Raw genomic sequence first — 14703 nt, 5'->3', positions numbered from 1 at the left:
GGGGCTGAAACAGAGGGATTGAAACAGAGGGGCTGAAACAGTGGGGCTGAAACAGATGGGCTGAAACAGAGGGGCTGAAACAGAGGGGCTTTAACAGAGGGCGAGAAACAGTGGGCGAGAAACAGAGGGCGAGAAACAGCGGCGCTGAAACAGAGGGGCTGAAACAGAGGGGCTGAAACAGATGGCGAGAAACAGAGGGCGAGAAACAGAGAGCGAGAAACAGAGGGCGAGAAACAGAGGGCGAGAAACAGAGAGGCTGAAACAGTCGGGCTGATACAGAGGGGCTGAAACAGAGGGGCTGAAAAAGAGGGCGAGAAACAGAGGGGCTGAAACAGAGGGCGAGAAACAGAGGGGCTGAAACAGAGGGGCTGAAACAAAGGGTCTGAAACTGAGGGGCTGAAACAGAGGGCAAAGAAACAGAGGGCGAGAAACAGAGAGCGAGAAACAGAGGGCGAGAAACAGAGGGCGAGAAACAGAGGGGCTGAAACAGAGGGGCTGAAACAGAGGGGCTGAAACAGAGGGGCTGAAACAGAGGGCGAGAAACAGAGGGCGAGAAACAGAGGGGCTGAAACAGAGGGGCTGATACAGATGGGCTGAAACAGAGGGGCTGAAACAGAGGGCGAGAAACAGAGGGGCTGAAACAGAGGGGCTGAAACAGAGGACGTGAAACAGAGGGGCTGAAACAGAGGGGCTGAAACAGAGGGGCTGAAAGAGAGGGACTGAAACAGAGGGGCCCTAACAGAGGGCGAGAAACAGAGGGGCTGAAACAGAGGGCGAGAAACAGAGGGGCTGAAACAGAGGGCGAGAAACAAAGGGCGAGAAACAGAGGTGCTGAAACAGAGGGGCTGAAACAGAGGGGCTGAAACAGAGGGGCTGAAACAGAGGGCGAGAAACAGAGGGGCTGAAACAGAGGGGCTGAAACAGATGGCGAGAAACAGAGGGGCTGAAACAGTGGGCGAGAAACAGAGGGGCTGAAACAGAGGGCGAGAAACAGAGATCGAGAAACAGAGGGCGAGAAACAGAGGGGCTGAAACAGAGGGGCTGAAACAGAGGGGCTGAAACAGAGGGGCTGAAACAGATGGGCTGAAACAGAGGAACTGAAACAGAGGGGCTGAAACAGTGGGCGAGAAACAGAGGGCGAGAAACAGAGGGCGAGAAACAGAGGGGCTGAAACAGAGGGGCTGATACTGAGGGGCTGAAACAGAGGGTCTGAAACAGAGGGCGAGAAACAGAGGGGCTGAAACAGAGGGCGAGAAACAGAGGGGCTGAAACAGAGGGGCTGAAACAGAGGTGCTGAAACAGAGGGGCTGAAACAGAGAGGCTGAAACAGAGGGGCTGAAACAGAGGGCGAGAAACAGAGGGGCTGAAACAGAGGGCGAGAAACAGAGGGGCTGAAACCGAGGGCGAGAAACAGAGGGCGAGAAACAGAGGGGCTGAAACAGAGGGGCTGAACAGAGGGGCTGAAACAGAGGGGCTGAAACAGAGGGCGAGAAACAGAGGGACTGAAACAGAGGGGCTGAAACACAAGGGCTGAAACAGAGGGCGAGAAACAGAGGGCGAGAAACAGAGGGGCTGAAAGAGAGGGGCTGAAACAGAGGGGCTGAAACAGAGGGGCTGAAACAGAGGGGCTGCAACAGAGGGCGAGAAACAGAGGGGCGGAAACAGAGGGCGAGAAACAGATGGGCTGAAACAGAGGGCGAGAAACAGAGGGGCTGAAACAGAGGGGCTGAAACAGAGGGGCTGAAACAGAGCGTCTGCAACAGAGGGCGAGAAAGAGAGGGGCTGAAAGTGAGGGCGAGAAACAGAGGGGCTGAAACAGAGGGCGAGAAACAGAGGGGCTGAAACTGAGGGGCTGAAACAGAGGGGCTGAAACAGAGGGCGAGAAACAGAGGGCGAGAAACAGAGGGGCTGAAACAGAGGGGCTGAAACAGAGGGGCTGAAACAGAGGGCGAGAAACAGAGGGCGAGAAACAGAGGGCGAGAAACAGAGGGCGAGAAACAGAGGGGCTGAAACAGAGGGGCTGAAACAGAGGGGATGAAACAGAGGGGCTGAAACAGAGGGGCTGAAACAGAGGGGCTGAAACAGAGGGCGAGAAACAGTGGGCGAGAAACAGAGGGGCTGAAACAGAGGGGCTGAAACAAAGGGGCTGAAACAGAGGGGCTGAAACTGAGGGCGAGAAACAGAGGGCGAGAAACAGAGGGCGAGAAACAGAGGGGCTGAAACAGAGGGGCTGAAACAGAGGGGCTGAAACAGAGGGATTGAAACAGAGGGGCTGAAACAGTGGGGCTGAAACAGATGGGCTGAAACAGATGGCGAGAAACAGAGGGGCTGAAACAGTGGGCGAGAAAATGAGGGGCTGAAACAGAGGGCGAGAAACAGAGAGCGAGAAACAGAGGGCGAGAAACAGAGGGGCTGAAACAGAGGGATTGAAACAGAGGGGCTGAAACAGTGGGAATGAAACAGATGGGCTGAAACAGAGGGGCTGAAACAGAGCGGCTGAAACAGTGGGTGAGAAACAGAGGGCGAGAAACAGAGGGCGAGAAACAGAGGGGCTGAAACAGAGGGGCTTATACTGAGGGGCTGAAACAGAGGGTCTGAAACAGAGGGCGAGAAACAGAGGGGCTGAAACAGAGGGCGAGAAACAGAGGGGCTGAAACAGATGGGCTGAAACAAAAGGGCTGAAACAGAGGGGTTGAAACAGAGGGGCTGAAACAGATGGGCTGAAACAGAGGGCGAGAAACAGAGGGGCTGAAACCGAGGGCGAGAAACAGAGGGCGAGAAACTGAGGGGCTGAAACAGAGGGGGTGATACTGAGGGGCTGAAACAGAGGGTCTGAAACAGAGGGCGGGAAACAGAGGGGCTGAAACAGAGGGGCTGAAACAGAGGGGCTGAAACAGAGGGCGAGAAACAGAGGGCGAGAAACAGAGGAGCTGAAACAGAGGGGCTGAAACAGAGGGGCGGAAACAGAGGGGCTGCAACAGAGTGCGAGAAACAGAGGGGCGGAAACAAAGTGCGAGAAACAGATGGGCTGAAACAGAGGGCGAGAAACAGAGAGGCTGAAACAGAGGGGCTGAAACAGAGGGGCTGAAACAGAGGGTCTGCAACAGAGGGCGAGAAAGAGAGGGGCTGAAAGAGAGGGCGAGAAACAGAGGGGCTGACACAGAGGGCGAGAAACAGAGGGGCTGAAACTGATGGGCTGAAACAGAGGGGCTGAAACAGAGGGCGAGAAACAGAGGGCGAGATACAGAGGGGCTGAAACAGAGGGGCTGAAACTGAGGGGCTGAAACAGAGGGCGAGAAACAGATGGCGAGAAACAGAGGGGCTGAAACAGAGGGGCTGAAACAGAGGGGCTGAAACAGAGGGGCTGAAACAGTGGGGCTGAAACAGAGGGGCTGAAACAGAGGGGCTGAAACAGAGGGCGAGAAACAGTGGGCGAGAAACAGAGGGGCTGAAACAGAGGGGCTGAAACAAATGGGCTGAAACAGAGGGGCTGAAACTGAGGGCGAGAAACAGAGGGCGAGAAACAGAGGGGCTGAAACAGAGGGGCTGAAACAGAGGGGCTGAAACAGAGGGGCTGAAACAGAGGGTCTGCAACAGAGGGCGAGAAAGAGAGGGGCTGAAAGAGAGGGCGAGAAACAGAGGGGCTGACATAGAGGGCGAGAAACAGAGGGGCTGAAACTGAGTGGCTGAAACAGAGGGGCTGAAACAGAGGGTCTGCAACAGAGGGCGAGAAAGAGAGGGGCTGAAAGAGAGGGCGAGAAACAGAGGGGCTGGCACACGGGGCGAGAAACAGAGGGGCTGAAACTGAGGGGCTGAAACAGAGGGGCTGAAACAGAGGGCGAGAAACAGAGGGCGAGAAACAGAGGGGCTGAAACAGAGGGGCTGAAACAGAGGGGCTGAAACAGAGGGCGAGAAACAGAGGGCGAGAAACAGAGGGGCTGAAACAGAGGGGCTGAAACAGAGGGGCTGAAACAGAGGGGCGGAAACAGTGGGGCTGAAACAGAGGGGATGAAACAGAGGGGCTGAAACAGAGGGCGAGAAACATTGGGCGAGAAACAGAGGTGCTGAAACAGAGGGGCTGAAACAAAGGGGCTGAAACAGAGGGGCTGAAACTGAGGGCGAGAAACAGAGGGCGAGAAACAGAGGGCGAGAAACAGAAGGCGAGAAACAGAGGGGCTGAAACAGAGGGGCTGAAACAGAGGGGCTGAAACAGAGGGCGAGAAACAGAGGGCGAGAAACAGAGAGCGAGAAACAGAGGGCAAGAAACAGAGGGCGAGAAACAGAGGGCGAGAAACAGAGGGGCTGAGACAGAGGGGCTGAAACAGAGGGGCTGAAACAGAGGGGCTGAAACAGAGGGGTTGAAACAGAGGGCGAGAAACAGTGGGGGAGAAACAGAAGGCGAGAAACAGAGGGGCTGAAACAGAGGGGCTGAAACAGAGGGGCTGAAACAGAGGGCGAGAAACAGAGGGCGAGAATCAGAGAGCGAGAAACAGAGGTCGAGAAACAGAGGGCGAGAAACAGAGGGCGAGAAACAGAGGGGCTGGAACAGAGGGGCTGAAACAGAGGGGCTGAAAAAGAGGGGCTGAAACAGAGGGCGAGAAACTTAGGGCGAGAAACAGTGGGGCTGAAACAGAGGGGCTGATACAGAGGGGCTGAAACAGAGGGGCTGAAACAGAGAGCGAGAAACAGAGTGGCTGAAACAGAGGGCGAGAAACAGAGGGGCTGAAACAGAGGGGCTGAATCAGAGGGGCTGAAACAGAGGGGCTGAAACAGAGGGCGAGAAACAGAGGGCGAGAAACAGAGAGCGAGAAACAGAGGGCGAGAAACAGAGGTCGAGAAACAGAGGGGCTGAAACAGAGGGGCTGGAACAGAGGGCTGAAACAGAGGGGCTGAAACAGAGGGGCTGAAACAGAGGGGCTGAAACAGAGGGCGAGAAACAGAGGGCGAGAAACAGAGAGCGAGAAACAGAGGGCGAGAAACAGAGGGGCTGAAACAGAGGGGCTGAAACAGAGGGGCTGAAACAGCGGGGCTGAAACAGAGGGGCTGAAACAGAGGAGCTGAAACAGAGGGCGAGAAACAGAGGGGCTGAAACAGAGGGGCTGAAACTGAGGGCGAGAAACAGAGGGGCTGAAACAAAGGGGCTGAAACAGAGGGACTGAAACAGTGGGGCTGCAACAGAGGGCGAGAAACAGAGGGGCGGAAACAGAGGGCGAGAAACAGAGGGGCTGAAACAGAGGGCGAGAAACAGAGGGGATGAAACAGAGGGGCTGAAACAGAGGGGCTGAAACAGAGGGTCTGCAACAGAGGGCGAGAAAGAGAGGGGCTGAAAGAGAGGGCGAGAAACAGAGGGGCTGAAACAGAGGGCGAGAAACAGAGGGGCTGAAACGGAGGGGCTGAAACAGAGGGGCTGAAACAGAGGGCGAGAAACAGAGCGCGAGAAACAGAGGGGCTGAAACAGAGGGGCTGAAACAGAGGGGCTGAAACAGTGGGGGAGAAACAGAGGGCAAGAAACAGAGGGCGATAAACAGAGGGGCTGAAACAGAGGGGCTGAAACAGAGGGGTTGAAACAGAGGGGCTGAAACAGAGGGGCTGAAACAGAGGGCGAGAAACAGAGGGCGAGAAAGAGAGAGCGAGAAACAGAGGGCGAGAAACAGAGGTCGAGAAACAGAGGGGCTGAAACAGAGGGCTGAAACAGAGGGGCTGAAACATAGGGGCTGAAACAGAGGGGCTGAAACAGATGGCGAGAAACAGAGGGCGAGAAACAGAGAGCGAGAAACAGAGGGCGAGAAACAGAGGGCGAGAAACAGAGGGCGAGAAACAGAGGCGCTGAAACAGCGGGGCTGAAACAGAGGGGCTGAAACAGAGGGCGAGAAACAGAGGGCGAGAAACAGAGGGGCTCTAACAGAGTGTCTGAAACAGCGGTGCTGAAACAGAGGGGCTGAAACAGAGGGCGAGAAACAGAGGGGCTGAAACAGAGGGGCTGAAACTGAGGGCGAGAAACAGAGTGGCTGAAACAGAGGGGCTGAAACAGAGGGACTGAAACAGAGGGGCTGAAACAGAGGGCGAGAAACAGAGGGGCTGAAACAGAGGGGCTGAAACAGAGGGGCTGAAACAGAGGGCGAGAAACAAAGGGCGAGAAACAGAGGTGCTGAAACAGAGGGGCTGAAACAGAGGGGCTGAAACAGAGGGGCTGAAACAGAGGGGCTGAAACAGAGGGCGAGAAACAGAGGGGTTGAATCAGAGGGGCTGAAACAGATGGCGAGGAACAGAGGGGAAGAAACAGGGGGCGAGAAACAGAGGGGCTGAAACAGAGGGCGAGAAACAGACAGCGAGAAACAGAGGGCGAGAAACAGAGGGCGAGAAACAGAGGGCGAGAAACAGAGGGGCTGAAACAGAGGGACTGAAACAGAGGGGCTGAAACAGAGGGCGAGAAACAGAGGGGCTGAAACAGAGGGGCTGAAACAGAGGGGCTGAAACAGAGGGCGAGAAACAAAGGGCGAGAAACAGAGGTGCTGAAACAGAGGGGCTGAAACAGAGGGGCTGAAACAGAGGGGCTGAAACAGAGGGCGAGAAACAGAGGGGTTGAAACAGAGGGCGAGAAACAGAGGGCGAGAAACAGAGAGGGAGGAACAGAGGGCGAGAAACAGAGGGCGAGAAACAGAGGGGCTGAAACAGAGGGGCTGAAACAGAGGGGCTGAAACAGAGGGCGATAAACAGAGGGCGAGAAACAGAGGGGCTGAAACAGAGGGGCTGATACAGAGGGGCTGAAACAGAGGGGCTGAAAAAGAGGGCGAGAAACAGAGGGGCTGAAACAGAGGGGCTGAAACAGTGGGCGTGAAACAGAGGGGCTGAAACAGAGGGGCTGAAACAGAGGGACTGAAACAGAGGGACTGAAACAGAGGGGCTGAAACAGAGGGCGAGAAACAGAGGGGCTGAAACAGAGGGCGAGAAACAGAGGGGCTGAAACAGAGGGCGAGAAACAAAGGGCGAGAAACAGAGGTGCTGAAACAGAGGGTCTGAAACAGAGGGGCTGAAACGGAGGGCGAGAAACAGAGGGGCTGAAACAGAGGGGTTGCAACAGATGGCGAGAAACAGAGGGGCTGAAACAGTGGGCGAGAAACAGAGGGGCTGAAACAGAGGGCGAGAAACAGAGAGCGAGAAACAGAGGGCGGGAAACAGAGGGGCTGAAACAGAGGAATTGAAACAGAGGGGCTGAAACAGTGGGGCTGAAACAGATGGGCTGAAACAGAGGGGCTGAAACAGAGGGGCTGAAACAGTGGGTGAGAAACAGAGGGCGATTAACAGAGGGCGAGAAACAGAGGGGCTGAAACAGAGGGGCTGATACTGAGGGGCTGAAACAGAGGGTCTGAAACAGAGGGCGAGATACAGAGGGGCTGAAACAGAGGGCGAGAAACAGAGGGGCTGAAACAGAGGGGCTGAAACAGAAGGGCTGAAACAGAGGGCGAGAAACAGAGGGCGAGAAACAGAGGAGCTGAAACAGAGGGGCTGAACCAGAGGGGCGGAAACAGAGGGGCTGCAACAGAGTGCGAGAAACAGAGGGGCGGAAACAAAGGGCGAGAAACAGATGGGCTGAAACAGAGGGCGAGAAACAGAGGGGCTGAAACAAAGGGTCTGCAACAGAGGGCGAGAAAGAGAGGGGCTGAAAGAGAGGGCGAGAAACAGACGGGCTGAAACTGAGGGGCTGAAACAGAGGGGCTGAAACAGAGGGCGAGAAACAGAGGGCGAGAAACAGAGGGGCTGAAACAGAGGGGCTGAAACAGAGGGGCTGAAACAGAGGGCGAGAAACAGAGGGCGAGAAACAGAGCGGCTGAAACAGAGGGGCTGAAACAGAGGGGCTGAAACAGAGGGGCTGAAACAGTGGGGCTGAAACAGAGGGGCTGAAACAGAGGGGCTGAAACAGAGGGCGAGAAACAGTGGGCGAGAAACAGAGGGGCTGAAACAGAGGGGCTGAAACAAAGGGGCTGAAACAGAGGGGCTGAAACTGAGGGCGAGAAACAGAGGGCGAGAAACAGAGGGGCTGAAACAGAGGGGCTGAAACAGAGGGGCTGAAACAGAGGGGCTGAAAAAGAGGGTCTGCAACAGAGGGCGAGAAAGAGAGGGGCTGAAAGAGAGGGCAAGAAACAGAGGGGCTGACACAGAGGGCGAGAAACAGAGGGGCTGAAACTGAGGGGCTGAAACAGAGGGGCTGAAACAGAGGGTCAGCAACAGAGGGCGAGAAAGAGAGGGGCTGAAAGAGAGGGCGAGAGACAGAGGGGCTGGCACAGAGGGCGAGAAACAGAGGGGCTGAAACTGAGGGGCTGAAACAGAGGGGCTGAAAGAGAGGGCGAGAAACAGTGGGCGTAAAACAGAGGGGCTGAAACAGAGGGGCTGAAACAAAGGGGCTGAAACAGAGGGGCTGAAACTGAGCGCGAGAAACAGAGGGCGAGAAACAGAGGGCGAGAAACAGAGGGGCTGAAACAGAGGGGCTGAAACAGAGGGGCTGAAACAGAGGGCGAGAAACAGAGGGCGAGAAACAGAGGCGTTGAAACAGAGGGGCTGAAACAGAGGGGCTGAAACAGAGGGGCTGAAACAGAGGGGCTGAAACAGAGGGCGAGAAACAGAGGGGCTGAAACAGAGGGGCTGAAACAGTGGGCGTGAAACAGAGGGGCTGAAACAGAGGGGCTGAAACAGAGGGGCTGAAACAGAGGGACTGAAACAGAGGGGCTGAAACAGAGGGCGAGAAACAGAGGGGCTGAAACAGAGGGCGAGAAACAGAGGGGCTGAAACAGAGGGCGAGAAACAAAGGGCGAGAAACAGAGGTGCTGAAACAGAGGGTCTGAAACAGAGGGGCTGAAACAGAGGGGCTGAAACAGAGGGCGAGAAACAGAGGGGCTGAAACAGAGGGGTTGAAACAGATGGCGAGAAACAGAGGGGCTGAAACAGTGGGCGAGAAACAGAGGGGCTGAAACAGAGGGCGAGAAACAGAGAGCGAGAAACAGAGGGCGAGAAACAGAGGGGCTGAAACAGAGGGATTGAAACAGAGGGGCTGAAACAGTGGGGCTGAAACAGATGGGCTGAAACAGAGGGGCTGAAACAGAGGGGCTGAAACATTGGGTGAGAAACAGAGGGCGATTAACAGAGGGCGAGAAACAGAGGGGCTGAAACAGAGGGGCTGATACTGAGGGGCTGAAACAGAGGGTCTGAAACAGAGGGCGAGAAACAGAGGGGCTGAAACAGAGGGCGAGAAACAGATGGGCTGAAACAGAGGGGCTGAAACAGAAGGGCTGAAACAGAGGGGCTGAAACAGAGGGGCTTAAACAGAGGGGCTGAAACAGAGGGCGAGAAACAGAGGGGCTGAAACAGAGGGCGAGAAACAAAGGGCGAGAAACAGAGGTGCTGAAACAGAGGGTCTGAAACAGAGGGGCTGAAACAGAGGGGCTGAAACTGAGGGCGAGAAACAGAGGGGCTGAAACAGAGGGGTTGAAACAGATGGCGAGAAACAGAGGGGCTGAAACAGTGGGCGAGAAACAGAGGGGCTGAAACAGAGGGCGAGAAACAGAGAGCGAGAAACAGAGGGCGAGAAACAGAGGGGCTGAAACAGAGGGATTGAAACAGAGGGGCTGAAACAGTGGGGCTGAAACAGATGGGCTGAAACAGAGGGGCTGAAACAGAGGGGCTGAAACATTGGGTGAGAAACAGAGGGCGATTAACAGAGGGCGAGAAACAGAGGGGCTGAAACAGAGGGGCTGATACTGAGGGGCTGAAACAGAGGGTCTGAAACAGAGGGCGAGAAACAGAGGGGCTGAAACAGAGGGCGAGTAACAGATGGGCTGAAACAGAGGGGCTGAAACAGAAGGGCTGAAACAGAGGGGCTGAAACAGAGGGGCTTAAACAGAGGGGCTGAAACAGAGGGCGAGAAACAGAGGGGCTGAAACCGAGGGCGAGAAACAGAGGGCGATAAACAGAGGGGCTGAAACAGAGGGGCTGATACTGAGGGGCTGAAACAGAGGGTCTGAAACAGAGGGCGAGAAACAGAGGGGCTGAAACAGAGGGGCTGAAACAGAGGGGCTGAAACAGAGGGCGAGAAACAGAGGGCGAGAAACAGAGGAGCTGAAACAGAGGGGCTGAAACAGAGGGGCGGAAACAGAGGGGCTGCAACAGAGTGCGAGAAACAGAGGGGCGGAAACAAAGGGCGAGAAACAGATGGGCTGAAACAGAGGGCGAGAAACAGAGGGGCTGAAACAGAGGGGCTGAAACAGAGGGGCTGAAACAGAGGGTCTGCAACAGAGGGCGAGAAAGAGAGGGGCTGAAAGAGAGGGCGAGAAACAGAGGGGCTGGCACAGAGGGCGAGAAACAGAGGGGCTGAAACTGAGGGGCTGAAACAGAGGGGCTGAAACAGAGGGCGAGAAACAGAGGGCGAGAAACAGAGGGGCTGAAACAGAGGGGCTGAAACAGAGGGGCTGAAACAGAGGGGCTGAAACAGAGCGGCTGAAACAGAAGGCGACAAACAGAGGGGCTGAAACAGAGGGGCTGAAATAAAGGGGCTGAAACTGATGGGCTGAAACTGAGGGCGAGAAACAGAGGGGCTGAAACAGAGGGGCTGAACTGAGGGGCTGAAACAGAGGGGCTGAAACAGAGGGCGAGAAACAGAGGGGCTGAAACAGAGGGGCTGAAACACAAGGGCAGAAACAGAGTGCGAGAAACAGAGGGCGAGAAACAGAGGGCAAGAAACAGAGGGCGATAAACAGAGGGGCTGAAACAGAGGGGCTGAAACAGAGGGGTTGAAACAGAGGGGCTGAAACAGAGGGGCTGAAACAGAGGGCGAGAAACAGAGGGCGAGAAAGAGAGAGCGAGAAACAGAGGGCGAGAAACAGAGGTCGAGAAACAGAGGGGCTGAAACAGAGGGCTGAAACAGAGGGGCTGAAACAGAGGGGCTGAAACAGAGGGGCTGAAACAGAGGGGCTGAAACAGAGGGGCTGAAACAGAGGGCGAGAAACAGAGGGGCTGAAACAGAGGGGCTGAAACAAAGTGTCTTAAACTGAGGGGCTGAAACAGAGGGCGAGAAACAGAGGGCGAGAAACAGAGGGTCTGAAACAGAGGGGCTGAAACAGAGGGGCTGAAACAGAGGGCGAGAAACAGAGGGCGAGAAACAGAGGGCGAGAAACAGAGGGGCTGAAACAGAGGGGCTGAAACAGAGGGGCTGAAACAGAGGGCGAGAAACTGAGGGCGAGAAACAGAGGAGCTGAAACAGAGGGGCTGAAACAGAGGGATTGAAACAGAGGGGCTGAAACAGTGGGGCTGAAACAGAGGGGCTGAAACAGTGGGCGAGAAACAGAGGGCAAGAAACAGAGGGCGATAAACAGAGGGGCTGAAACAGAGGGGCTGAAACAGAGGGGTTGAAACAGAGGGGCTGAAACAGAGGGGCTGAAACAGAGGGCGAGAAACAGAGGGCGAGAAAGAGAGAGCGAGAAACAGAGGGCGAGAAACAGAGGTCGAGAAACAGAGGGGCTGAAACAGAGGGCTGAAACAGAGGGGCTGAAACAGAGGGGCTGAAACAGAGGGGCTGAAACAGAGGGGCTGAAACAGAGGGGCTGAAACAGAGGGCGAGAAACAGAGGGGCTGAAACAGAGGGGCTGAAACAAAGTGGCTTAAACTGAGGGGCTGAAACAGAGGGCGAGAAACAGAGGGCGAGAAACAGAGGGTCTGAAACAGAGGGGCTGAAACAGAGGGGCTGAAACAGAGGGCGAGAACCAGAGGGCGAGAAACAGAGAGCGAGAAACAGAGGGCGAGAAACAGAGGGCGAGAAACAGAGGGGCTGAAACAGAGGGGCTGAAACAGAGGGGCTGAAACAGAGGGGCTGAAACAGAGGGGCTGAAACAGAGGGCGAGAAACAGTGGGCGAGAAACAGAGGGCGAGAAACAGCGGCGCTGAAACAGAGGGGCTGAAACAGAGGGGCTGAAACAGAGGGCGAGAAACAGAGGGCGAGAAACAGAGAGCGAGAAACAGAGGGCGAGAAACAGAGGGCGAGAAACAGAGAGGCTGAAACAGTCCGGCTGATACAGAGGGGCTGAAACAGAGGGGCTGAAAAAGAGGGCGAGAAACAGAGGGGCTGAAACAGAGGGCGAGAAACAGAGGGGCTGAAACAGAGGGGCTGAAACAAAGGGTCTGAAACTGAGGGGCTGAAACAGAGGGCAAAGAAACAGAGGGCGAGAAACAGAGAGCGAGAAACAGAGGGCGAGAAACAGAGGGCGAGAAACAGAGGGGCTGAAACAGAGGGGCTGAAACAGAGGGGCTGAAACAGAGGGGCTGAAACAGAGGGCGAGAAACAGAGGGCGAGAAACAGAGGGGCTGAAACAGAGGGGCTGATACAGATGGGCTGAAACAGAGGGGCTGAAACAGAGGGCGAGAAACAGAGGGGCTGAAACAGAGGGGCTGAAACAGAGGACGTGAAACAGAGGGGCTGAAACAGAGGGGCTGAAACAGAGGGGCTGAAAGAGAGGGACTGAAACAGAGGGGCCCTAACAGAGGGCGAGAAACAGAGGGGCTGAAACAGAGGGCGAGAAACAGAGGGGCTGAAACAGAGGGCGAGAAACAAAGGGCGAGAAACAGAGGTGCTGAAACAGAGGGGCTGAAACAGAGGGGCTGAAACAGAGGGGCTGAAACAGAGGGCGAGAAACAGAGGGGCTGAAACAGAGGGGCTGAAACAGATGGCGAGAAACAGAGGGGCTGAAACAGTGGGCGAGAAACAGAGGGGCTGAAACAGAGGGCGAGAAACAGAGATCGAGAAACAGAGGGCGAGAAACAGAGGGGCTGAAACAGAGGGGCTGAAACAGAGGGGCTGAAACAGAGGGGCTGAAACAGATGGGCTGAAACAGAGGAACTGAAACAGAGGGGCTGAAACAGTGGGCGAGAAACAGAGGGCGAGAAACAGAGGGCGAGAAACAGAGGGGCTGAAACAGAGGGGCTGATACTGAGGGGCTGAAACAGAGGGTCTGAAACAGAGGGCGAGAAACAGAGGGGCTGAAACAGAGGGCGAGAAACAGAGGGGCTGAAACAGAGGGGCTGAAACAGAGGTGCTGAAACAGAGGGGCTGAAACAGAGAGGCTGAAACAGAGGGGCTGAAACAGAGGGCGAGAAACAGAGGGGCTGAAACAGAGGGCGAGAAACAGAGGGGCTGAAACCGAGGGCGAGAAACAGAGGGCGAGAAACAGAGGGGCTGAAACAGAGGGGCTGAACAGAGGGGCTGAAACAGAGGGGCTGAAACAGAGGGCGAGAAACAGAGGGACTGAAACAGAGGGGCTGAAACACAAGGGCTGAAACAGAGGGCGAGAAACAGAGGGCGAGAAACAGAGGGGCTGAAAGAGAGGGGCTGAAACAGAGGGGCTGAAACAGAGGGGCTGAAACAGAGGGGCTGCAACAGAGGGCGAGAAACAGAGGGGCGGAAACAGAGGGCGAGAAACAGATGGGCTGAAACAGAGGGCGAGAAACAGAGGGGCTGAAACAGAGGGGCTGAAACAGAGGGGCTGAAACAGAGCGTCTGCAACAGAGGGCGAGAAAGAGAGGGGCTGAAAGTGAGGGCGAGAAACAGAGGGGCTGAAACAGAGGGCGAGAAACAGAGGGGCTGAAACTGAGGGGCTGAAACAGAGGGGCTGAAACAGAGGGCGAGAAACAGAGTGCGAGAAACAGAGGGGCTGAAACAGAGGGGCTGAAACAGAGGGCGAGAAACAGAGGGCGAGAAACAGAGGGCGAGAAACAGAGGGGCTGAAAGAGAGGGGCTGAAACAGAGGGGATGAAACAGAGGGGCTGAAACAGAGGGGCTGAAACAGAGGGGCTGAAACAGAGGGCGAGAAACAGTGGGCGAGAAACAGAGGGGCTGAAACAGAGGGGCTGAAACAAAGGGGCTGAAACAGAGGGGCAGAAACTGAGGGCGAGAAACAGGGGGCGAGAAACAGAGGGCGAGAAACAGAGGGGCTGAAACAGAGGGGCTGAAACAGAGGGGCTGAAACAGAGGGATTGAAACAGAGGGGCTGAAACAGTGGGGCTGAAACAGATGGGCTGAAACAGAGGGGCTGAAACAGAGGGGCTTTAACAGAGGGCGAGAAACAGTGGGCGAGAAACAGAGGGCGAGAAACAGCGGCGCTGAAACAGAGGGGCTGAAACAGAGGGGCTGAAACAGATGGCGAGAAACAGAGGGCGAGAAACAGAGAGCGAGAAACAGAGGGCGAGAAACAGAGGGCGAGAAACAGAGAGGCTGAAACAGTCGGGCTGATACAGAGGGGCTGAAACAGAGGGGCTGAAAAAGAGGGCGAGAAACAGAGGGGCTGAAACAGAGGGCGAGAAACAGAGGGGCTGAAACAGAGGGGCTGAAACAAAGGGTCTGAAACTGAGGGGCTGAAACAGAGGGCAAAGAAACAGAGGGCGAGAAACAGAGAGCGAGAAACAGAGGGCGAGAAACAGAGGGCGAGAAACAGAGGGGCTGAAACAGAGGGGCTGAAACAGAGGGGCTGAAACAGAGGGGCTGAAACAGAGGGCGAGAAACAGAGGGCGAGAAACAGAGGGGCTGAAACAGAGGGGCTGATACAGATGGGCTGAAACAGAGGGGCTGAAACAGAGGGCGAGAAACAGAGGGGCTGAAACAGAGGGGCTGAAACAGAGGACGTGAAACAGAGGGGCTGAAACAGAGGGGCTGAAACAGAGGGGCTG

This window comes from Stegostoma tigrinum, chromosome 42, assembly GCF_030684315.1.
Source record: "Stegostoma tigrinum isolate sSteTig4 chromosome 42, sSteTig4.hap1, whole genome shotgun sequence".
NCBI lineage: Eukaryota > Metazoa > Chordata > Chondrichthyes > Orectolobiformes > Stegostomatidae > Stegostoma > Stegostoma tigrinum.
The sequence above is the reverse complement of the archived record's forward strand: the minus strand, read 5'-3'. Positions refer to the sequence as shown.